Source organism: Canis lupus, chromosome 29, assembly GCF_048164855.1.
Source record: "Canis lupus baileyi chromosome 29, mCanLup2.hap1, whole genome shotgun sequence".
In the NCBI taxonomy this organism is placed as follows: Eukaryota; Metazoa; Chordata; class Mammalia; order Carnivora; family Canidae; genus Canis; species Canis lupus.
In genome coordinates this window covers 24,505,263-24,527,633 of record NC_132866.1, presented here as the reverse complement: position 1 = coordinate 24,527,633, position 22,371 = coordinate 24,505,263, and the positions used below count along the sequence as shown (strand labels likewise).

Sequence of the window (22,371 nt, the reverse complement as noted above, 5' to 3'; positions counted from 1 at the left end):
CCCAAGCAAAAGGAAAAAATAAATTTAAAAGAGGATAAGCTGGCTATTTAAAGAATTCAGTCTACAAATCAAAAAGGGTTTATTCCCCCCTCAGTCTGAGGTTAAGGAGGAACAAAGTGAGAAAATTGAAGTAGAGCTTCTGCTTAAAGGTTTGCGTTTTTCCAAATGTGCAATTACAGATGTCTGTCTCAGATCCTTATGTTGGCTTTTGCCTCTCTTGCCCTGGCCACAGTTATTTGCAGAGTGACAGTTCTGGGGCCACTGTCACAGAGTCAGGTCATAGGTCTGGGCTGACAGAGAGGAGGTGTCACCTCAGCAAACTCACCTTGCCCTGGCCCAGGGATCAATACATGGGGGATGGAGGCTCTGAAAAGCTGAGCCGGGGTACAGAGAGAGCTAGAAGGTGGCAAGAGGACCAAGGACTTGTAAGGGATACTTTCATTTCTCAGGGTCTGATCTGGATGTTGGTTGCCCATTTCATCCCTTGTATAGGGAAGGGGCTGGTTGAGGGGTGGGGGGCAGGTCCACAGGGCCTGCTCAGCCCTTACCCATCAGCTCAGCCCTTACCCTTGTATCCGCAGCCTTGCCTGTCCCTGTGTCATCTGGTCATTAGCCAGGCTGCCCTCAGGAGCTCATAGGCCTTCTGTTCCCTATAGCATGAGGACTTTCACTGTGTTCTTATTCTCTTCCCCTCCCAGTTCCTATTTGTTCTGGCTCTAATCTTGTCATATGCTCCTGGCATACACAACCAGGGACAGGCTGAAAGGCTGGGACTCCTGTCACATGGAAGCAGCCCTCAACTCTTTCTCTGAATGTGTTGGTGGACTAATACCCCAGCTCTCTCGCCTCTTTGGTGGGATAGTTCTGAGGTATGTTCCACATCTTCTCCTGGAGTTCTCCAGTTCAACTGAGCCCCAATTGCCCCAAATGATAAACTTCTTATTAATGCCCTGTATTTGCTTCCCTCCTCTCCTTGTCTCAGTTCTCATTCCCCTACTACTGCTTCTCAGTCATTTCTCAAATTATGTTTAAATTCAGTCTTGTCTCAGCGCCTGGCACTGGGGCTCACACCCTAAGCCAGACCTCACACCTTGTTTCATGTCTGCACTGACTCTCTCCCTTTGGGGCCAAGATCTGAGGTGGCTTGTCCCATACTGTTTGGGGCTCTTCCTTATCCCTCCTTACCTTGAACTCATGTGACTTCTCAGATCATATCTGTCTTTGGTTCCTCTGATCCATGACCTGGCTTGACTGCCAGGATGCTCCCCTGGTCCCTGTAGCTGGTATTCCTGCTGGGTTTGACTCTGTCCTTGAGTGGAAAGAATGGAATCTCATTTTTAAGGGAGAAAGGAATAGAAACAAAGAAAGAAACCCTGAAGGACCACACCTTGGATATGAAATATAGGGATGTGTCTCTAGAGAAGAACTGGGTGGATGGAGAACTGTGTTCACCACCCACTGGTCATGTCAGTCTCTGGTCCTAACACTTGAAATGGGCAGATAGTTTGGCTTTGTTAGAAATGGGGCTGTGCGGGGTGCCTGAGTGGCTCAGTGGTTGAGTGTCTGCCTTTGGCTCAGGTCGTGATCCCAAGGGTCCTGGGATAGAGTCCTGCCATCGGGCTCCCCGTGGGGAGCAAGCCTGCTTCTCCCTCTGCCTATGTCTCTGCCTCTCTCTATCTCTCATGAATAAATAAATAAAATCTTAAAAAAAAAAAAAGAAATGGGGCTGTGCCCTCTCTCCTTTCTCATAACGCTACCTTTGGAAGCAGCAGCATCTTTCTTGTTCGCAAAGCAGCAAGCTTCAGCTGCAACCACTGCTTGTGTGACGTTGGGCAAGTTGTTTAATCTCACCACAGCTCAATGTCTTCATCTGAAAAATGAGGCTCATCATGCACACCTCATAGGATAGTTGCAAGGAGTAAATAAGAAAATGTGATGAAGTGTTTAGCAGAATGCCTGGCACGCAGTAAGAGCTCAGTAAGTGCTAGCTGTTCTTATTAACCTGGCATGTACTGCCTGGTTTTGTTCATTATCTTTTGATATTTTATCTCCCTGCAGGCAGGAGGCACGCAGTAGCATCTTTCTTCCTCTTGGCATCTATAGTATGTGTATATAGTAAATATGTAAAAAGATACACGTGTAGGGACCAGGTAGGGTAACATCCTGTCTGATCCTTGCTTTTTCCTCCTGATGTCTCAGGCACACCTCAGCTTTATCCACTGCAGACACTTCCAGTTGCATAGAAGACACTCTGGTGCTAGAGGATTAGGATACTGGCCTTGGCTGTAAGGCCAGCTGGGGATTAGGGAGCACGGAGAAGCAATTTGAGCTGTGACAGGGGTTCAGTACCATCACTGCGCTCCTGAGGATGCAGCCCCATTATGATGAAACTCTTCCGTCAGCAGCCTCTCTTTATCATGCTTAAAACCCACTGACAGTGCAGGGGCTCATCCCTGGGGCAAGGCCAGTGCAGCAGTGGGGTATTTCACACTCTGAGGTGCAAAAGTATTTAAGCTGAACAAGTCACTTAAATGATGGTGTTATCTGCTGCTTCCCTTCAGTGTTCCGGACAGATAAAGATAAAATAGCCGAGGTAATTGTGGAGATGGAGTGTCGCTGGCAAATGATCTAAGCACAAAGACCATTTCCAGAGACAGATGGAGTGGAGGCTCCGGTAATTTTTCTTGAATCATGTTTAAAGTGGCACAGTCTGAAAACCAATTCAGCAGGAGGGCCGCTCAGGGGGTCCGAGGCCACCTGAACTTTGAAAATATGAAAGTCCAGTGAAGTTTTCCAGTAACAAAGAAAGCACACTTTTCCCCACGTAGCCTGGTATAGGGGTGGGTTGCTGAGGGCGGGTGTGGGGGGGGGGCTTGACGGTCACTCCCTGGAGAAGTCCACCCACTCAGCCCTGGGAGCCAAGTGCCGATGTGTAATCACTGGTGAATCTGGCAACGTTGCCATCTGGGCTTGGCTTGGCTCCAGGGCCAGGAGATACGATTGCACAGAAACAGGTGGGATCAGCTGAGTGCCCTGGGAGGCTTCCTCCTTCGGTCTGTTCGGGGGCACTGAGGCAGTGGGTTCTAGGAGCCCGGCTCCGTGAATTCGAATGTGCTGGCACATCCTGCGGTGGAGGGGAAGCAGTAGAGGACTTCCCTCCACTCACTCTCAACCTGCTGATGAAGGAAGTAATGGGCTCTGAAGGTAAAACGACAACTTCCTATGGAACACTTTGCAGCCATGGAAAACCATGTTGTAGCAAACTAATGACTCGGGGGAATGTTCATGACATATTGCTAGGGAAAAAAAGTAGACGACAAAACAGCATGCAGGTGTGCTCTAGGTATTTGTTTTTAAAGTCACAGATATGCACACCTATGCAAAGAAAAGTGACTGCAGAGACAGCTAAGATGTGTTATTTACAATTTTCTTTTTGCCTTTGAATCTTTCTAGATTTCCCGATTTTTCTGTAATGGGTGTACATTTCTCCTGGAATGAGCCAAAAAGATACTAAAATATCTTACATTCATATGATATTTATAGTTTTCAAAGTTTTCTACATGCGTACTTTCACTTGACCCTCATAACAGTTCTGTGAATTAGGTAGAATTATCATTCCTGTTTTACAGATCAGGGAACTGAGGCTCAGAGGGCTTGAATAATGCATTGCCCAGTGTGTACGCCCCTGAGCCATGGCTAGATCTCAAATTTTTACAGCCACTGGCTGTAGTGTTCTTTCCACCACATACTAGGGGTTTTGAGACAGGACCATCAACACTATCTGTCACCTTGTAACTGAGGTCCTAAGTCATGTCACATCCCCAGGAATGCTCACCCTCCTCCCTACTTGAGACTAGCTCTTTTGTTATGAGCTCTCAGATCTGAGTTCATTTTTCTCTGTACCGTCCAATCCAGTAGCTGCTAGCTACCTATGGTTGTTTAAATTTGAATTTAAGATAATAAAAATTAAATAAAATGGGGGCACCTGGGAGGCTCAGTAGTTGAACATCTGCCTTTGGCTCAGAGCAGGATCCTGGGGCCCTGGGATCGAGTCTGTCATCGGGCTTCCTGCATGGAGCCTGCTTCTCCCTCTGCCTGTGTCTCTGCCTCTCTCTCTCTGTGTCTCTCATGAATAAATAAAATCCTTTAAAAAAATTAAATAAAATGAAACATTTGGTTGCTCAATCACATTAGTGGCATCGTAAGTGCACACTAGCATATGTGGCCATGCTGTATTTATAGATATTCATAGTCGCAGGAAGATCTGGCAGGCTATTCTGGATTGTTTATTTCCCTTCATGATTACACGTTGGTTTATTCAGTTATTTTTGGATTCATATCTGTCCCTGCACTACACTGAAGTCCAAGAGGGCAAGGATCACCACTGATTTGCTTCCCTCCGAATCCCCAATGCCAACACCAGACTTGAAACATACACGTTGCTTAATAAATGTCTCTTGAAAGCTCTCCACTGCTTTAGGATGAAGTCTACATGCCATAGTGTGGCTTCTCAGTCCCTGTGTAAAGTGATCTGTTCCTCCTCACCTCCAAATATTCACCTCCTTGTCTCCGACCATCTGGTTGATCCAGGTCTCTTTCTGTTCCTTGGATATCTCATTCAGTCTTGTTACCGAGCCTCCAGAACACTCTTTCCTCTCCATGCAGCTGCCACTGCCCCCCGCCCCCTGCCCCCGGCACTTCTCCTGGATGACTCTTATCCTTCGTGTCTAAGGGTGAAAAATGGAATGCCCCCACATCCAGGAACCCTTCCCTACCTCCCTCAATCTGGGTTACATGCTCCTCCTATGCACATTCATAGCACTCGGAACTTCCCCCACTCCCCCAAACTTACCATGCTGTAGTGTAATGGTCTTTGAAGGTCTTTATCTATCCAGCCAGATTGTAAGCCCCATGGGACAGAGGCTAAGCCTCTTTTACTCGCCATCATGTTCCCTTGTGCCTAGATCAGTGTGTGGCACAAAAATAATTAATTGGTTAACAAATGCTTACCAGCAACCCACTATGTGCCAGGACCATTTTGGGCACTGGACAGACATTAGTGGACAAAAGAGACATAGTTCTGACCTTGAGGGGCTTCCTGTCTTTAGAGCCCTCCAAATGTGCATTGAATGAATACAAGACTGAGGCTATGTCTGATGAGACTGGCCTAAGGCTCCAGCTGGGTTCCAGGTCAGGGCTGTTTGATGGGTTTTGTTGACAGGGGGAGGTTCTGGTTGTGGGCATTCCTTTTTCTAGAGCCTGTCCTAGAGTTCAGGTGAGATATGGGGGTTTGAGAAGGATGCTCCAAAACCCACTTCTCTGTGCTGCCGTCTCTCTGTCTCTCTGTCATTTTCTCTCTCTGTATATCTATATCTATATCTATATCTATATCTATATCTATATCTATATCTATATCTATCTCTCTATATATATATCTGGAGCTTCTACTTTAAGTCCATGTTAAAGTACTCCTATTACCCTACGCTAGCCTATTAAAACTGCTTGGGCTTGGTTGCTTTTTCAAAGCATCTCAGGTCTTTTCTCTTGCTTGGTGAAATGAAAACAAAATTATTCTAGTGGAACATTTTGCGTTAGATGCAATCTAAGAAAACAGCTTACAGAACTGAGGGCTCATTTGGAAGCAGCCAGGGTTTGGAGGGGTGGGAGGGGAGAGGGAGCAGATAGCACAGGGCAGGGCAGGGAGGGCACAGCCAAGGATGCAAAAGTCTCCAGGAGCTAGGGTGGCACCAGAATAAGTCATGACACAAATTGATGACTCTTTTTAGTATTTTTATCCCCTTGGGATTTAATTTTTATTTTAGTACAGAATTATACAGCCCTTTACCCAGAGCCTCTCTCCCTCCTTTTATCTTCCCATCCACTTGCTTTTAATGTTTTTTTTTTCTCTCTACTTCAAATTTTTACTGCTCGCCTAGCCCCAGCCAGGGCCTCCACTTCCTCTGACACCCACCCACCACGCGTCTTTGGTGGTAAATGAGCCGCCCCAGCAGGAGACAAAGATTTCTAGCTCTTCTCCTTCTTCCTGCGGAGGCTCCGTAGCTGGGAGTTTTCAGCTCAGCCTGTTCCTTTCTTTCTTTTTTTAAGTTTTTATTTAAATTCTGGTTAGTTAAGCTACAGTGTAGTATTGGTCTCAGGGGAACTACAATTTAGTTCAGCACTTCCGTACAACACCCAGTGCTCATCACAATAAGAGCACTCTTTAATCACCCTCCCATTTCACCCACCCTTCTCCCTCTGGTCACCATCATTTTGTTCTCTGTAGTTGAGAGTCTGTTTCTTGGTTTGCCTCTCTCTCTCTCTTTTTCCTCTTTTGCTTGTTTGTGTTGTTTCCTAAATTCCACAAATGAGTGAAATCATACGGTATTTGTCTTTCTCTGACTGACCCATTTCACTTAGCAAAAATGTCATTGCAAGTGCCAAGATTTCGTGCTTTTTGATGGCTATGTAATATTCCACAGTGCGTGTGTGTGTGTGTGTGTGTGTGTGTGTGTGTGTACCACTTCTTTACAGTTGATGGACACTTGGGCTGCTTCCATAGTTTAGCTATTGCAGATGATGCTGCTATAAACATTGGGGTGCACGTATCCCTTTGAGTTAGTATTTTTGTATTCTTTGGGTAGACGCCTAGTAGCGCAATTGCTAGATCATCGGGTAGTTCTATTTTTAACTTTTTGAGGAACCTCCATACTGCTTTCCAGAGTGGCTGCCCGAGTTTGCCCTCCCGCCATCAGCTCAGCCTCTTTCTGATAGGACCTACTCTGAATTTTGAGCCAGGTGCCAGGGTCATCATGCAGCTCTCTCCCAGATGAACCAGATGGTTGGTGACTCTGCATTATGACGAGGCAGTGCCAGAGCCAATCTCTGAGTCCCACTCCTCCAAGTGTCTTAAGTCACTGGAGGAGAAACTGAAGTCCAGAGAGGTGAGGGGGAGGATGAATTCACACACCCCAGGTGCCAGAATCCCCACCCAGTGCTATTTTCTTATTGGGAAAGTCTGGTGGGCAAAACACTGTCCTTTTTCTTATGGCATCATGCTAGGGACTTCTTGGAATCCCATGCTGTTTGTCTTCTTACAGAATGTAAGGCTGAAGGAGGGTTAATTATGAGCTCTGGACCAGATGTTGCAGATGGCATGGGGCCAGGCAAGCAACGTAAAGCAACAGGGAATGGTGACGACTATGGTCGACTGGCGACTACTTGCCTCGACTAGCATAGGCAGCTGCCTTGGAGTGCCAGCTGGCCTATTGTTGAGATGGAGGAAGGAGAACCCAGTGTGGCCTGATGTCTGACTTCTCAAGAGGCACCAGAATTCTGGACTTTTTTAAAAAAAATAGTCAATCTATTTGGCTGTATTAACATAGAAAACCTGGAGCTGGTTGGACAAAAATTCTTGTATGACCAGAGTTCAGGCTACTCTTATGTGGACCGAGTGCAGCCTTCATTCTAGACACATCAGCTGACCTGGGGGACCTGACAGTGGATGGGGCTGGGGAGGGAAGAGGCAAGGGAGGCAAAGTGTTGAGATGAATGTCTATGAACGTCATCCCGTTCCCTAGTGCTTCCTTTCCTGATGCTTTCCATGAACAACTTCCTTATTCAGGGAAAGAAATTGTAGCAGAAGTAGGCTGTGGAGTTTCTGTTTAAAGAGTGGAGAGCTAAGGTTAATGTGGGTGGAACTTTCTATCCTATGCAGACAGCAGGGAGTTGGCGGGGGTAGCGGGGTTGTGGTTGGAATTGAAGAATTCCCAAGTCCAGTTGAATTAAAAAATAGAAAAAGCTGCCAGTGAGTGCTTACTATGTGCCAGGCATTATACTTTGGTCAATTATTTAACCCTCATGATGACCATATGGGGTGATTTATCTCTCTCTTTTTTTAATGGATAAAGATTTTTTTTAAAGAGGAAATTCCTTTTTTTAAAAGATTTTATTTATTCATGGGACACACACACACACACAGAGACAGAGAGAGAGGCAGAGACACAGGCAGAGGGAGAAGCAGGCTCCATGCAGGGAGACCGATGTGGGACTCGATCCCAGGACTCCAGGATCACGACCTGAGCTGAAGACAGGCACTTAACTGCTGAGCCACCCAGGCGTCCCAAATGGATAAAGATATTGAAGCTCAAAAGTTTAAGCAAATTCTCGAGGACACACAGTAAGTGGCTTTCTCTAGCACTATGCTTTTCTTTCCAAAGAGTTACCCCCACCCAAAGCCCATGCACATGTGCACATAAGCACCCCGCACTCTAGATACAGATACATAAAATTTCGAAAGCCATCCTAAGGCTCCTATTTAAAAAGTGACTTTCATATCTTGCACAGTTCTTCATTAGTGAAAACTGTCTTTGGGTGAGCTTACCTTTCCCACGAACTGCGGTTTATTGGCTTGGCAAAGGTGTCAGCGAGAGTTTGGTTGTGGTTTATTTCCCAGCTCCCAGAGAAGTGCTCAGCCCAGAAAACGACCAGCTTGTCTTTGTGGCAGCCAGCAAGCTGGCAGCAGATGAGGAGCAAGCACTGAACAAAAGTTGGATCCCCTTTTTCCTTTCTTCCCATTCCTTTTGGGGCTAAGTTCTCACTTCCGTTCCCTCCTCCATGATGGAATAGGACCAGTCTGCTGCCCCCCAGCTCTCTGTCCCTTCTTCAGCCGTGGCCACAGAGCTTGGCCACATCCTGGGAACTCCATATCCACCTGCTTGTGAGTTTGATTATAGTCAGTGTATTATTTGAAGCTCAGAAGAGAATATCTGTTGTATTTCCATGAATTTGAGCATTTTATTTTTTTAAGCAAAATCAATTTATCTTAGACATCATATATTTGCTAAGAATAGAGTCCCTGGAGTAGGGACTCCTTAAGTCCCTTAAGTAGGGTAAGAATACACTAAGGCTATGCACCTGCTGGAATCCAAGTAAAATCTGGGGCCACAGGAGGGGTGGGAACCAGGCTATTCCCAGGCCAACGGTGGCAGCAGAATGCCCTGACCTTGCATTAGTGCTTCACCATTAGTGTGATTCAGCTAAGCCCACTTCTGACCTGCTCTCATCTATGGCTCAGTCTCAAAGTTTCCATTTCAAATTCCCAGAAGTGACAAACCAAAGGTCATCACATGGGTGAGATGGCCACCGCTGATTGAATCAGCTGTGGACAGGGTGCCCCCAAAATGTTTTGTACCCCCTATCATTTTACTCCAATATTATTATTACAGCTAAGATGAGATCAGAATACCCAGAAGGGGTGAAGTCATCCTGCTCAATACTTATCCTCAAATGCCTCTGCTGTAAATTTTTAAAATTAAAGAACATTTAATTACAAATATTACAATATGTACTTCCTGGTGCTAAAGCCAAATGATCCTTCCTCCATGGGGCAAGAAAAATAAAAAAGAACACAAGAGGGAATCAAAGGGCAGGAAGTCAGGTTTCTAACCTGTCAAGAATAGGTATTATCAGGGTGTAGATATCAAGTCAGACTCTGGACTGCCCTAATTTCTTCTGGAAAAAAATAATGAAAACAGTGTAGAATGATGGATATTTTTGCAGCCAATCACCGAAGCTGGAATAGTAACACCTCTGTACTGAAGTAGTCAAGAATGTCCAGGACAGTGACTAGTGCATAATAATAGATGTTCAATAAATGGTAACTGTGATCATCAACTCCTGAAGGCAGAGCTCAGCAATTACATAGGACTAAGTACAAAATAAAGTTGTTAACGGAATAACTGATAACCCACCATGGCCCATGGAGAGCAGAAGGTGGCTTGCTGGAATGGACTCAGTGAAGAACAGACAGTCTGGATTAGCAGAAAGAAAGCTGGACAGGAATGACCATGGTAGCTTTTCATAAACACTAGTGAGTGCACCTGATATACTAAGAAGAGAAAACGGAATCATATTAAATGCTCAGTTAAAATCACAAGAGTAAAAAAAAAAAAAAAAGAATGGAAAACAAAAACAGGAACAAAGAATAGGGCAACAAATAGGAAACACTAACAAATGTGATGGATAGTAATCCACCTGTGTCAATAATCACTTTGGACATCGATGGCCTAAAAGAACCAACGAAAAGACAGAGATTGTAACAGTGGATAAAAAAACAATACCTGACTCTATGTCATCTACAAGCAACCCACTGTAAAAAAAAAAAAAAAAGATGTGTAATGTGTATTGATTAAAAGTGGATAGAGGAAAACATAGCATGCCAACACTAACCAAAGGAAAGTGGGAGTAGCTACATTAATCTCAGAGCAGATCGCAAACTAAGGAAGGTTATCAATGGTGGGTAATGATGTTTGTGTGTTTGAAAACCCTCAATGTGTCTCCAAATTCAGAGCTTCTGAAGAGCCTTCTCAAAAAGTCCAAAGGAGCCATTTTACAAAAATCTGAAATCACAGACAGCATCCCCGAGAGGCAGGTGGGCCAACTTTATTGTCTCGTGGGGGGATAGGATAGGTGGGTTTGGGGACTGAGCAGGCTGGACAAGTTTCCATGGAAGACTCAGGGGTGTTTCAGGCCAGGAGGATCAGGTCCCTCCAGGCACCTGCCCACTCTCCTAGGAGCTTGGAGAAGACAGATGTCAGCAGGAAGACATGCTGCTGGGAACCCCAGCTCCCTGGTGGAGAAGGGCTGCACGGCAGGAGTCAGGGGCTGAGGCCAGGGTTCTGCTATACTCCCAGGAGAAGCCAAGGGGAGCCAAAGGTGGGCTTGACGGGGCAAGGGTCAAGTCTAGCTCTTCTGGCTCAGAGGTTTCTGTAGCACAGAACAGGGGTCCCGGGAGAGGTTCTCCCATTCTTGATGGGCCCCTGTACCTGAATGACTGTTGCCTTTGGAGACAGAGCTAGACTCCAGCCTCAGCTCTACCTTGAATTATCTGTATGACTTTGTGCATGTTCACCTCTGAGTCTGTTTCCCTCATCTGTAAAATGGAAATAGTAATATCAGGTTGGGGTGCTGGTAAGTGTGCACCAAACATGAGTCATTATTATTAATCAGTAAACCTTGCCAGAGCAGAATCGCATCTCTTTCCTCAGCAGATCTCTCTAGGGCAGCTTGGCTCCACATGGGCTCTCTGGCCTGATGGGCTGAATGACATCCATATGTTTGTCTTCAGACCTCTAATACATTCATCTATCTCTGCTTGCTGGTGAGCTCACCCGTCAAGTTTCTAGTGTCATGGTGAAGAACCCAGATTCTAGAGTTGGAATACTTGGGTCTTTTTTTTTTTTTAAAGATTTTATTTATTTATTCGAGAGAGAAAGAGAGAGAGAGCAAGTAAGCACGAGAAAGCAGCAGAGGGAGAGGGAGAAGTGGAGTCCCCGCTGAGCAGGGAGCCCAATGTGTGGCTTGATCCCAGGATCCTGGGATCACGACCTGAGTTTAACTGACTGAGCCACCCAGGGGCCCCCAGAGTGCCTGGGTCTTTTTTTTTTTTAATTTTTATTTATTTATGATAGTCATACAGAGAGAGAGAGAGAGAGAGAGAGAGAGAGGCAGAGACATAGGCAGAGGGAGAAGCAGGCTCCATGCACCGGGAGCCCGATGTGGGATTCGACCCCCAATCTCCAGGATTGTGCCCTGGGCCAAAGGCAGGCGCCAAACTGCTGCACCACCCAGGGATCCCAGAATGCCTGGGTCTTAATCCCAGTTCTGCTACTTGGTAGCTGTATGACCTGAGGCATATTAATCTCTTTGTGCTTTTGTTCCTTCATCAGTTAAAAAAAAGCAATTTTAGCATTCTTGCCAGGAGGTAATGAATTCATACGTGTAAGATACTGATGCACCCAGTATTGTGAGATCCTGCTCTTCCCCTCCAAAGGAACAAGGACGGTGCAGTTTGGGTGCTGAGGGGTCAGCTAGAAGTAAGGGCCTTTCTTAAGAGCCTGCTTCCCTTTCAGACCTGCCCCTGCAATCAGTCCAGGGTCCCTTTATAGCCCAGAGACCTAGGAAAGGCAGCTGGCTCTTGGGGCCCTGAGGGAGTCTGGAGGACGGAGAGGGTGTGGACTGCCCTTCACCGGTGGCCCAGTGGGTGTTTGCTCAGCCTTCCAGTTTCCCATGCAGAAGCCCATCCAGATTCCCATCCAGGTGTGAGGGGAGCACAGTTGGCTAATTAAGCTGAAAGCAGCTTGAAGGTGCCAGGGAGAAAGTGGAGACATCTGTTCCCTTCTGATCATCAACTGGCTCCTTCGTGTTGCTTCTTTGTAAGAATGAGCCCCCTCCACCCAGCTGAAGACCAGTGGGAAGGACAGGAGGGCAGTCAGGGGGAGCTGTGATGAGAGATTTTCTCGTCCCCCTATGTGTGCTTTCCAGGCCTGGACTTTTACTTAACATCTACCTGGTGGATTTGGTCCATTACCATTTGAAGATAGCATGCAGAGCTGATTTTCTTTGAACTCAGTTGACACAATTTTACTGTCTCCCTCCTCCTCCCCTGGCTTCATTTATTTATTTGTATCATGTAAGGAGAGCTCCATCCACTGCCCCATCCAATGGGGAACTCAAGGTCATAGTCTGGATTATTAAGGGTGACAAGTGATACAAAATTTAAACGAAAGCTCTCATGTGCCTGGGTAACTGAGGCCAGCATAGTTCATTCAAGATGCAAGCACCACTCAGCTCTTCTCAGGGACAACGGATCCAAAAACCAAAGGTTGCTGGAAATCATCTGTTTCTTTGGTCTGTAGTGAAGCCAGAGATGGGACTCACAGCTTTATCAATGTTCAGTGTGCCCCCCACCCCGCTTCGATCACTCCTCCAGAAAGAGGAGGCAAGAGGAAAGGCAACTGAAGTTCATATATTGACTGTTTATGAAGTACCATTCAGTGAACAGTCAATTCTAGATCTTCCCGTGTGTCTTATTGTTCATAATAAGAGCTAATATCGATGGAGAGGTTATATGTGCCAGACGTTGTTCTAAGTACCTTTCTCTGCAATTCACAGGATAACTGACTTCAGAGTCACATCCTGAACCCAGGCCTCTGATCCAAGCCCATGTCATTATCACATGCTATTCTGTGTTTTTTATCGTATTGATTGATTGATTGATTGTATTACTGATTTTAAGCTCCTTAGTTGTCCTAGCCCTATACTTAAGGCTGTTACTACCATCTTTACGGGCTGGGATACTTGGTAAGGCCCGAGAAGGTGAACTACATCAGTAGCAGGTGAAGAATACAGTTACTGGGTTCCTGTTGCTGTTACTAAGGTAATATTGATACTGGAGAGTGTGAATTTGCCTCAGTTTCTGTTACTCATTGAAAGCACCACTGTGACTGCTAGGTTTGAGTGCCAAGAGCAGTTGCTTGGCCCCATAAGTATCTGTTGAGAGCGTGAATTCCACAGCCGCCTACGTTCTGCTCCTCCTCATGGCACTAACCTGTGGGCAGGGCTGTTCGGGCAGGAAGGCTCTGGGCCCTCCAGGGATGCCCGCCCCAGCACGCCCGCAAGGTTCTCCTCACGGGGCAGCCTGCAGACCTGCCTTTCACTGCCCATGGCATATCATTCAGTTTAGAAGACATGCAAGGGAATAAGTAAAATAAAGATATGACAATAAAATAAAAACTGGCTCAAGCTTTATGAATTTTAACCTTCAGAAATGCTTGGCAACTACTATAATTTAATGTTTTTACCGAGGTCCAGAAAGTGTGTGACTATATCCAATGGAAATCAGTGTTTCACCTCTGGGGGGCTTCTGTGATGTCTTCAGTCCCAACCCTCTTAAAAGAAAGGTGTGTATTACCCAAAATGAAAGGGACACATTTTGTTCTCAGAATCAGCCAGTGTCCATCACACCCTACCTGTAAGGGAAGGGGCAACGGTTGCTTGTTTCAGGGTTTGCTGATGCTCTGTTTGTGGGGCTGTTTGGATTTGGGGGGGATGTGCTCCCTCTGGGCCTGTCCAGTTGTTTCTCCAGATAATCATCTCTCTCTCTCCCTGCCAGGGTATTCTCTGTGCTCTTGGTAAATCTGGGAAAGAATTCAAGAGCCTCAGTGCTCTCCTTGTGGTCTGAATAGGGTTTTAGATTCTCCCAACTGTCTTCTCGAATCAGGTGGTAAAATTAGACACACTGAGTTTGCACAGCTCAGTCATGAGCTGGGTGAGCTTGGGCAAGTCATTAATTTGAGAAGAAGATCCTGAAACATAACCCTAAGAATTGCTAAAGACAAGGAGTAAAAATATATTCTGCTTTTCCACTGTTGGATCCCAACTCTAGACCACATTGAGCATGTGCCCCGGGGCTGGGGGTGATGTCTGGGAGTGTAGCTCTAATCCTATAGCCTTCTGCTCTATTTTAAACATTCCTGGGGCACCTGGATGGCTTTGTTGGTTAAGCATCTGACTCTTGATCTCAGCTCAGGTCTTGATCTCAGGGTCATGAGTTCAAGCCCCACATTGGGCTCCATGCTGGGCATGAAGCCTACTTTAAAAAAAAAAAATTAAAACATTCCTGCAGAGCTTGCATTGTATTTTATAATATGCCCATGCTTGTTTTGATATAAAATAGTGCTCTCTCTGCTCCTCCATCATTGGATAGGAAATCAACATTCCAGGATGATATTGTATTGTGTGCATCCTGCAATGCTCTAGAACCTTTGGCATCATCTGCCTGTCACCAGTCACCACTCCTCCTCCGTTTCAAAGGCATAGGTGCCTGAGAAAGCATGACCACAGTGCCTGGTGCTTGGTAAGACCTCTTTATTTTTCAATTTGTTTTTAAATCATATAATTCAAGTTTTTAAGTTGCGTGTTTTTTTTTTTAAATTGAAGTATAGTTGATCCACAATGTTGCATTAGTTTCAGGTGTACAACATAATGACTGGACAATTCTGTATGTTATAGAATCCTATGCTCCCCACAGTGTGGCTACCATCTGTCCCCATCCAGCACTATTACAATATCATTGACTATATTCCTCATGCTGTACATTTCATCTCCCTGACTTATTCATTCTGTAACTGAAGGCCTGCAACTCCTACCTCCCTTCACTCCTTTTTGCCCATCCCTCCATTCCCTGCCTGCTGGCAACCACCAGTGTGTTCTCTGTAATTATGGGTCTGTTTCCAGGTAAGACCTCTTTAATGTTGCTTGAAAATAATGTCTGGAGTAAAGGCTGAAGAGGTCAGTAGGTAAAGGGATCCTTGGAGAACACCTGTTTGCCCTTCCTCCGCCCCCAGACCTGCTGCCCCTCTGTTTTGATGTGGTTCCACCCCCACCCCTGGGGGCCAGGCACTTGCTGCTTATTGAGTTTGTCAGCATTTCCCCCATGGATCTCAGACTGACTAATTAGCCTACCCTGCCTGATTGCTGAAGCCACAGGGCACTGCCAGACCAGCACTTTTCCACATGGCATCTGCTGAGACAAAGCAGGGCTGAGCCTTTAACCCTGTCTTGTCTACATTGTATGAGTAGGAATGAGCTCGCATGGAGGTGGATGTGGGTTCTGCTCCTAGAGACAGTAGATATTTCTCTGGATGGTCAGAGATGGTCAGAATGCTTGTAAAGACTTAAGCCAAAGATTCTCATCAATAGAGCAGATAATTTAGGGGGAGGGTGGCATCTGGTAATTGAAATTCTTATTCTCAGTTCAGTGCAAATTTTATCAATAATTTCTTACCATCTAGCTTGGTAAGTTTGAAGGAAATCAGTCAGTCAAAAAAAGTCCAAGCTGAGGATCAGAGCTCTCTCTTCCTCTCTCTTGGATTTTCTGTTTCCTCAGGCCGTCACAGCCTGGGGTTAACAGTGGGTCATGTCACCAGTAATCTCCTATGTTTTCTTAGCTCATGTCTCCTCTTCCTAATGCAGGACCCCAATCCTTGCCAGAGCCCCTCAAGTATTCTCGGGTGTACCCAGGAAGTTTCCCACGAAGCTCATCGGTGAGTCTGGTCAGCTGTTGTAGGTTTCCAGGGGACGCTGCTGCCCCTGGGCCAACTGTGTATGTCTACCTCTGCCGGACACTGCCATGGCCGCAGGGCACTCCGCCTCCCCACCGCCACCACCTTATGCCACAGAGCACCACAGTCTCCCTCCGTGAACACCTGCTTTCCCACGGAAGCATCAGTAAATGCTCCAGAACTTTTAAGGTGCTAAAGCATGGCAGTCCGTGGCACAGTTGGAGGGAAAAGCTATCTCTACTTGGTGCTTCCCAAGCAGCCCTGCCTGCAGCTGCTGCCTTAAAGAGCAGTCAGGCATAGGGCTCTTTTTTTTTTTTTTTTGGCTCTTTCATTTTTTATTGAGGGTCCTCTCTTCCCTGGGGATCAGGATAGTGTGAGGTTAGAATCTGGGGAATGGGTTCAAACTGATTAGGGTTAGAAGCCTCATTCTCCCATGCAGTAATTGTGCTGGAGAAAGTTCTTTACTTCTTTGAGCTTTAACACCTTTATTTGTGAAATAGGATTAAAGTAGTAGTACCTGATTCAGGATTGTTTAGAGGCTAAATGAACTAATGCACACAAAACTACGTGCATACCATAATGCTTTGTGATGTCAGCTGATGTTAATTAGCTAATTGGGCCCAAGGGATACAGCTCAGGGACCGGGCAAGGACAGGGCCAAGTGACAGATTCTGCACTATCAGCAAAATCACACTTCCTCTCTTACCTTGAGGACTTGACATTGGGTCAAGCTTTTCCTTATCTCCCTTTTCCCTCAGGAAGTTCACTGCCAAAAGCTCCTTAGATCTCATGATGATCTCCTAGAGGCATCACCAATTTGTCAGATATTCCAAAACATGAACGAATCCCACAGGTGATACAGCTTAAGCTCAACATGGGATCATGCTCCCCATTCATCTGATTGTATCCTTTTGTCTATGCATCTAAGCAAATGGGTATATATGTTGCCATTTGCTGTATTTATGTGTGTGTGTGTAGCTACTTGCTAATTGAAATTCTTATTCTCAGTTCAATGCAAATTTTATTAATAATTTCTTACCATATAACTTGGCCTTTGGGTTTGAAAGAAATCAGTCAAAAAAAGTCCAAGCTGAGGATCTTGGACTTGCTACACACACACACACACACACACACACACACACACATTTAATTAGTCACTCAGTTCTTTGATGTTGTGGTTTAAAAATCTCCCTGGTGAAAATTAACAAGGCAGGAAACCACAAATGTTGGAGAGGATGTGGAGAAAGGGGAACCCTCTTGCACTGTTGGTGGGAATGTGAACTGGTGCAGCCACTCTGGAAAACTGTGTGGAGGTTCCTCAAAGAGTTAAAAATAGACCTGCCCTACGACCCAGCAATTGCACTGCTGGGGATTTACCCCAAAGATACAGATGCAATGAAACGCCAGGACACCTGCACCCCGATGTTTCTAGCAGCAATGTCCACAATAGCCAAACTGTGGAAGGCACCTCAGTGTCCATCAAAAGACGAATGGATAAAGAAGATGTGGTCTATGTATACAATGGAATATTCCTCAGCCATTAGAAATGACAAATACCCACCATTTGCTTCGACGTGGATGGAACTGAAGGGAATTATGCTGAATGAAGTAAGTCAATTGGAGAAGGACAAACATTATATGGTCTCATTCATTTGGGGAATATAAAAAATAGTGAAAGGGAATAAAGGGGAAAGGAGAAAAAAATGAGTGGGAAATATCAGAAAGGGAGACAGAACATAAAGACTCCTAACTCTGGGAAACGAACTAGGGGTGGGGGAAGGGGAGGTGACTGGGTGACGGGCACTGAGGGGAGCACTTGATGGGATGAGCACTGGGTGTTATTCTATATGTTGGCAAATTGAACACCAATAAAAAATAAATTAAAAAAAAATCTCCCCGGTGAGCAGAGTTGTGTAGTAGGCTCTGTGAGAAGATGCCAGTGAAGGAGTTGGTCCTTTATGCTCAAGAAGACTTATCTGAATGGGGCATCAGAGAACGTGGATTTGCCTCCTGGAAGGCCTAGTCTGGTAACAAAGGCATGATATTGCATCTTGGAAGAGAGAGGTTTTCCAGAACAATCTATGAGAGCCACTGTGGATACACTGATATTCTTTGAAATCAGGAATCTCCAGCAGACCTACTTGGCTCCAACTTTCCTGGCAATGAGTACGTATTCTATTTCCTTGCATCCCTCACCTCCTCTGCCATATGACAAGACTTTCTACCATCTTAGTACCCTGTGATGCTATTGAAGGAAGTCTGCTCAGGTTAATAATCCAGATGGGATAGAACTTGGTTTGGGGTATGGGATTTGGGTATCTGCTGGGGTTACTTGTGTTTCAAAGTCTTCAGCACTACTCTGGTATGGGAAGTAAATGCTCCCTTGAATCCCTTCCTATACCTTATGCTCAGTCCTTGCCTGAAGTTCAGATGCTATTTTACCTGCAGAAGCTGACGGTTCTCAGTGAGCTCTGATCTGAGTCACGACTGGTCCAGAGAAGCAATTGTGTCTTCTGAAGCACATTTCTAGCCCCCTTTCCACACCTGGTTTGTGATGTATGGGTGCTTGATACTCCCCTGTAGGCATTTTAGATTTGGTGGGCTATGGTGAATACTCAATTCCTTTGACAGTACATGTACTTCTATTTCTTCTTTCCTACTCAAGGAACTCATGGGTAGGTGTTATGAAGAATCTTTGGGAAAATCCTGTAAGGACTAGAAATTCCTGGCAATGACTGATGGATTTTTTCCTTTCTTTTCTTTTTTTTTTTTTTAAGATGTTATTTATTTATTTATTTATTTATTTATTTATTTATTTATTTATTTATTTATTTATGAGAGACACACAGAGAGAGGTAGAGACATAGGCAGAGGGAGAAGCAGGCTCCCTGCAGGGAGCCCAATGAAGGACTTGATCCTAGGACCCCAGGATCATGATCTGAGCCAAAGGCAGGTGCTCAACCACTGAGCCACCCAGGTGCCCCAGATTTTTTCCTTTCTAAAGGGTACAGAATATACTAATATATTATGGCCACTGTTCTTTTTTTTTCTTTCTTAATTTTTAATTTTTTTAAAATTTATTTATGATAGTCACAGAGAGAGAGAGAGAGAGGCAGAGACATAGGCAGAGGGAGAAGCAGGCTCCATGCACCGGGAGCCTGATGTGGGATTCGATCCTGGGTCTCCAGGATCGCACCCTGGGCCAAAGGCAGGCGCTAAACCGCTGCGCCACCCAGGGATCCCTATGGCCTCTGTTCTTTTTTTTTGGCCTCTGTTCTTAAGCAAGATATCCCAAGACCACTTTGTTCTCTAAGTTATATGCATATCTGCTTTGAGGGAAAATGGGGAACTTCTCCACATCCTCTGCTTAGGGCCTCATGTTAAGGCAGATTTTTACACAAGCACACACATGAGCATACACACACATCTTCAAATAGATTGAGGGAAAGGAGTCCCTTTGAAGTTTTAAAATAAAGCAGAATGTTGTAATGTAAATTCACCATGGGGTTGAATTTTATCTGGGGGCCCATATCTTTTCTCAGCAACCTCAAAATGACGAGTAGAGCAAATCACTATTGTATAAATCAGACTGTGATCAGACACTAGGGATGGTACACATTCCACATGGAAAGGCAGTCAGAATCAAACCTTAAAAAACTGCCAGCCAAATGTGCAGGAGTTCTTCTGAGCCAGAAAGAGCCATGCTCCTGGACTCCCCACCCCCACCCCTACCCCCCACCGGCCTCATAGCAGGGAACCACTGGCTTCCCCGGCCTGTGCCCTCTCCCTCCTTTGCTCTATTCTTGCTGCTGTCTACATCTTCTGGTTCTTTCGCCCTATCACTCTGCACCCTTACCTCGTGGTTCAGTTAGGTTTTAAGACCTTCAAATGTTGGAGCGGGCAGCTGTGGCCTTAGATTTCAGCTCCACCGATTCCTATATGCTATATAGCCTAGCTGTTTAAATTCTCTGAACTTCAGTTTCCTGATTTGTAAAACTGGAATAATCATGTCTTCTTCATGGGATAAGGACAAAATGATAATATATGGCACTTAGCCCATAGCCTCGCTTATGACATGGGTTTAGTATATGCTAGTTATTACTAGTTTTATTATGAATATTTATTCACTCATTCATCTGACATTGCCTTCTCTGTACATCCCTGTTAGCTGACACAGAGTAGGAGCACAGCATGTGTTAGCTGAATGAATCAAGTCAAGAGGAATGAATTCCTCCTTAGGTCGTGGGACATAGCAGGAGTCAGTGCTATCCCTACTTAAGTCAAAGGTAGGACACAGGAAAACTTGGAGAGCCAAAGAAGGAGCCGGGATTTGGGGAGCAGACATCAGCTAGGGATTACTGCCTGGGGTCTGGGCTCATCTGGGTCCTTGGCTCCACTCTGAGTCTCGCCTTGACTACTGCTCAGATCACAGAGGACCCCTCATGTTCATGAATGGCGTGGAGAGGGTCAGGGTCACCTCTACAGACTTCTGTGCCCGCAGGCAGTGCTGCCACACAACCCTGAGCATACGTATGGAAGACAGAGACCATGGCCATTTATATGCCTTGAACATTCCCACCTCTTGTGTTATTTTTGCGGAAAACCACAGATGCATGTGGGAGATGACCAGCTCTCTGCTCCTCCCTTGTGACCTGACCCACAGAACCTGCTCCAGCTGTGATCCCAGCCTCGTCCAGAATAGCCTTCCCTTGGCAGCTCAACACCTCTACTTTCAGCCCTCCTCTTTCTTTCTTTCTTTCTTTCTTTCTTTCTTTCTTTCTTTCTTTTCTTTCTTTCTTTCTTTCTTTCTTTCTTTCTTTCTTTCTTTCTTTCCTTCCTTCCTTCCTTCCTTTCTCTCTTTCTTTCTTTCTTTCTTTCTTTCTTTCTTTTTCTTTCTTTCTCTCTTCTTTCTTTCTTTCCTTCCTTCCTTCCTTCCTTCCTTCCTTCCTTCCTTCCTTCCTTTCTCTCTCTCTCTCTTTCTTTCTTTCTTTCTTTCTTTCTTTCTTTCTTTCTTTCTTTCTTTCTTTCTTTCTTTCAATGATTTTTGCGGTTAATGAGGTCTCCCTTCCACCCTGCCCCTTGCCATTCTCTAGTTACGTGACTCTGGCTATCAACTTTAGTAACCATCCAGCTATCTATTTATACACCACTGGGCTTCTCAGCTCTTCCTGCCCAAATTCTTCCATGACCCCTTTCATTTTTCACAACCACAGCAAACAAGGTATGTCTCAGAGAAGATGGTTATTTCTCTAATAAAGAGTCTCAGAAAATGAAGAGACACTGCTGTCGAATAATTAACAAAAACTTTGTTGGGACCCGTGGCCTTAGACTGAGTGTTTGGCAGCTCAGTTAGTGCCCCTCTGGAGGCATCTTAATATACTATGGAGTTTTCTCATGATTAAAATAGAACCTAATCATAATGATGCCTGCAAGGAATAGTCCCTCCCTGTCAATCATATTGATCACAGAGCTCTGTATCTCCATCGATTGATTAAGTCCTTCTTGAACATTTGTTGAACTCTGTGTTGTGCTGTTTGCTCCAGGGAAGTGGCTGGGGAGCTTTTGAAGAATAGATCCTCGAGCCTCACTCTGGGATCTCTGGGCATCCAAAGCTCTCCACCAGACTCTCCTGTGCAGCCAAGCTTGAGAACTGGATGCCAGGGGAGCAGAAGAGAACAGGTGGTCCTCACTGTCTGGAAGCTCAGCAGTGTGTTCAGCGGGTAGCTGCCGTGTGCCTGAATAGGGCCGGGCACTCTTGCGTCCATAGTAACTCATCTTCTCAGTTCTTTACCTTAATTGCTTAGGTTTCTTAAATTCTAAGCATATAGATGCTGATTCCAAGACTCAGAATCAAAGCTATATGGCCTGCAGGTGCAGGGCTTATCTCCAACCTGAAGCTCTCTGGCTACAAAACCCTCAAATTTTGTACCCTACCAAGTAATTTATGCTAGGAAAAGACACAAGGCCATGTATAATTGAGGGCTGACTCCTTAATCTGGTTGGTCCAGTAGGCGTTTAGAAGGGAAAGGGTGAGATGCGTGGTGTTTGGAGAATGCAACCATTATTCTTCTGAGGAGGTTAAATTAAAGTGGGACCAGATTCCCTCAACAAGCTTGGAAAGCATAAACAGACAATGCTTCCTCCATTCCTGGGCAAAATGAGAGCTTTTCCTGTGTTTGACTTATACGTTCATTATAAACTGGTGTGTGTTGGGGGAAGGAGGTGGATGGACTTGATAATTTACTTGCCAGACTGGGCCTCCTGGAATCTGTGATCCTCTGGGGGATCATTTGCATCTTCCACTTTGTAGGTTTAGAACTTCAGCTTTTTCAGTTGGCTTGGCATTGAAATTCTGGGGAACAGGTCTGCTGTGGCCAAATAGGACTTTGCTCCCATGGGAATGGGGTGTGTAGGGGAGTGTGGAGTGCTGGTGTGGAAATTTACAACAGAAGCTCTCCCAGCCGCATGC

At 45.5% G+C, this 22,371-nt stretch overlaps 2 long non-coding RNA genes across 6 annotated transcripts in view; one reads left to right on the top strand and one right to left on the bottom strand.

Annotated features, from left to right (window-relative positions):
* LOC140620910 (uncharacterized) overlaps positions 1–9,169 on the bottom strand; it is a 34,711-nt gene extending 25,542 nt beyond the window's left edge. The window contains exons 1-3 of one of the 3 annotated variants that reach the window (XR_012020672.1): positions 8,381–9,169; positions 1,758–1,870; positions 1,186–1,309 (exon numbers count right to left, since the gene is read on the bottom strand). This is a non-coding gene — a long non-coding RNA (uncharacterized lncRNA). Of the gene's footprint in view, positions 1–1,185; positions 1,310–1,757; positions 2,354–8,380 lie in introns of those variants that run through there. The other 2 variants (XR_012020670.1, XR_012020671.1) reach the window with 2 other exon arrangements.
* LOC140620909 (uncharacterized) lies at positions 6,904–18,535 on the top strand. 3 transcript variants are annotated; one of them, XR_012020667.1, is made up of 5 exons: positions 6,904–8,176; positions 14,546–14,695; positions 15,814–15,884; positions 16,661–16,805; positions 18,315–18,535. It is a non-coding gene; the product is annotated as an uncharacterized lncRNA (long non-coding RNA). The 3 variants fall into 3 exon arrangements; XR_012020669.1 differs by having other exon boundaries at positions 6,921–6,941; XR_012020668.1 differs by lacking the exon at positions 6,904–8,176 and adding an exon at positions 13,589–13,739.
* Positions 18,536–22,371: the final 3,836 nt, after the last annotated feature.